This window comes from Rhamphochromis sp. 'chilingali' (assembly GCF_963969265.1).
Source record: "Rhamphochromis sp. 'chilingali' genome assembly, chromosome: 3".
In the NCBI taxonomy this organism is placed as follows: Eukaryota; Metazoa; Chordata; class Actinopteri; order Cichliformes; family Cichlidae; genus Rhamphochromis; species Rhamphochromis sp. 'chilingali'.
In genome coordinates this window covers 33,836,937-33,840,234 of record NC_137931.1, presented here as the reverse complement: position 1 = coordinate 33,840,234, position 3,298 = coordinate 33,836,937, and positions in this window count along the sequence as shown.

Below are 3,298 nucleotides of genomic sequence, written 5' to 3'. Positions count from 1 at the left end.
CTGCGCTTCTGACAGCAGCTCACTGGAAAGTCAAATTCATCTTATAATTTATAACTGCAGTGCACAGAATGACCAGTGGAAATCAGATGGAAGTCCATTATCCGCAATAATATGTGTGATATTACTGGATCAAAGTTATGGCTCACTCATATATAATTTTATCCTCTGCAGATGCTTTAAATTGCTTATATACAGCTAGGTAGCTTTATTTTTATAATATAGCATTATAAAACGGTCTATTTATATTTTAAAATCTGAAAACTTTTAAAATATAAATATACTGTGATTAAATAACCAACTATTTTTAAATAAGCAATATTAATATTAAATAAGTCTAAATACAGCTGTACTGGTTGTTCCACGCACTCATCCATCCAAAGATTAACAGTAGTCAACGAACTCAGTGGCATTAGTGGGACTGGTGTCACCCCATGTGTCCCCCCTGGACACGCCCCTGTTGTTGTAACTCAGACTGACTTCACTTACAAATTGCATGGACAGATTTAATTAAGGAGTCCATAGAGCAAATATTTTGGCACCCCATTCACTTAGCTTGTTGTGCTCCCTGGAGTGAGGCAGCATAACTGACATGAAAATTATATTGATGTAATTTTTCTGAAGAAAACTTTGTCCTCCTCAGTGCATCACCATAAATTACATGGTACTGTTTGCTGGTTGGTTTGTGAAATAGACCCAGCTTTTAAACAGCTGGTTTGAGTTTCGGACCAGTCTGATATATACTGATTCTTGTCCATCTACACAAAATGAAATGTTTTCAGCTTTAAATGGTGTAAAAAATACATGTTTCGAAACTGAAGAGGCTGGCTTTCACTTTAAAACCTCAGCAGCTCAATTTTCTTGGTTGCTAGGGTGATGTATCGGCATTGCAGCCTCGTTTACTGTACCTGCCTTTCCAGTTGTGCCAACTGTTATGAAAAAATGGGACAGTTTGTGTTCCTGAACATGAATAACTTTTCGTGACTAATTTATTTGCCGTGAGAATGGGCTGAAATGTAACATAATATTGAAAAATGATATTAATGTGCACTGAAAGTTTTAGTTCTAATTAGAGATGCAAACCGTTTCCTGACCCTTTTATTTAACAGTCTTTTACCAGGGATCTGTGAAACACTGGTCTTTACTTTGACCTGTTTCAAGTGTAGAAACTCAGCTGAAACTAGACTGTACTGTTTTCATATTTATTATACAGGAGGTCTGCCTTTAAGTCATTACAACACACTGAACCTCTAACCAGGTTTCGAGGGATTAGGGCTGGTATTCATTTCTGATAGACATTTCTGACACTCCTGGCTATCAGAAACTACAGTGCACACAAACACACACATTCATTTCACATTAATGTGCTTAAGGATGTTTAATTACTGTTAAAACTTTAAGGTTTGCTGACACTGCTGTACTTTGTGTAATCACCTCAGTCTGCACTGTACATATCTGAACCATAGTGTATGTGGTATGTAAATATGAACCATAATGCAGGGGTGTGATATTTGACTTTACAGGTGTGTCTGATAAAGGGGATGCAAGTATACAATGCACAATGATTGGACTGGTGTATTAGACTGCATTAGTTTTAGCTAGGAGTACTGAACAAAAAGGCAACCAAGAGCTGGTTCTGTGGAGGAAGGAGGTTTTGTTATTGTAATCATCACAATCCTGTTGAAGTTTACAATCAGGAACAACGTAGAAGTGAAGAAGCTACCAGTTAGGCTCAACACGATCCTTTTAGTTTGCTCAATATTTCTATCGCAGGATGAAAACTGCAGAATTGTTGCTTTGGTTGTATTTAAAGGCAGCTTGGTGGGAAAAGTTGATTTCTGATTAGATTAGGCTCTCCGCTCTTTTGTCAAACTGTGCTTTTCTGCTGCTTAAAAAAGCGTTAGATTGCTTTGAATTTCCTCTCCTGAGCTTATGTTCCCGTCTTGACATTTTCCTAAAATACCAGTGAATGGCATTCGTGATTTGGCTGGACAATAACACAATCAAGCAATTGTGGGATGAACCAGATCACTGAAAGCGAATACGACTTTTTCCTCCCACAAATCCTTGAATAGCATCACCATTTAAACATCAGTCTGCGTGTGTGCTAATGTTTTCTGACAAAGCATACTGTTAAGGCCACTCAGCCCCAATCATAACTCTGTCAGGGAGCTTTTCCAACGCCTTGTCAGGAGTTTAAAACCAATCCAGTCATAATCTGCAGCCGTCAAAGGAATGCAGACAGATTTCTAAAGGCGTCCTTTCTGCATGGCTGCTTAGCTACTCCCACAGACTGCAGCTGAGATTTTCATGCTCTTTAGTGTCGAGTGAATGGCCGGTAGCTTTCAATCCAAAGCTCTTTTTTTTTCTTTTTCTGGCCTGCAGTTAAGTAATTACCTCTAATCAATCCATAGCTCCCTTTTCAGCAATGGTTTAATAATCAGTTTCTAAAAAATAAAAAAAAGAAAAGAATAAAAAAGTGTGGTGTAAGAGTCTACATTCAGTATTCATTGTAAATCTTGATCTCACAGATAACCTAAAGACCAGAGCATAACTGAATCACTGAGCTGGTGTCAGGCTTAAGGAAATATATCACTACATATCAATTCTTCTTTAAAACGCTTTACGTAAAACGGTGAACTTAGAAACCCCGTGCCCCCGATGCATCACATCATTCGGAGGAGTGAAGATAAGAATAATCCATATTGTTGTATCTAGGCCAAGTAATCAACACTGCATATAAGGAAATGCTCACTGGTGCCAAGCTGTAAGCATTCCACTTGGCAGCACCATACGTCTCTTTAAGTTTCGGATTCAGCCTGTACGTACACTTCTTCAGGGCTCTCCAAAGACGCACATGTTTATCAGTGCTGGAACTGACCATGAATTAATAATAAGTTAAATAATACATGCCATATTTTAGCGAATGTTTTAGTTAAAACATTGCCGCATTAAAATGCACTATAATGGCATGGTGAGTTGCATAGCACGTGTGCTCCTTTGTAGCTATGTTCACCAATGATTTGAGTATGTAGCATTTTTCAGATGCTTTTATGTGTTTACTGTTGCAGAGGATGCACCGTGTTCAGCTCAAAGGGAGATGGTGACATTTTATCATCATTTCAAGTAGATATGTTTAATTTTTTGTCAAATCATGACACACTGCATGAAAGCGCAGCTGATGGGAGGGGCCTATACAGAGAGATAGAAATGAAATGAAATAATACCCCGCAGGTTTAAGGTGTAGTCACCAGTTTAGTTGGAAAAATACTACAAGTTTTGTTCTGTGTTGTTTTGCCAT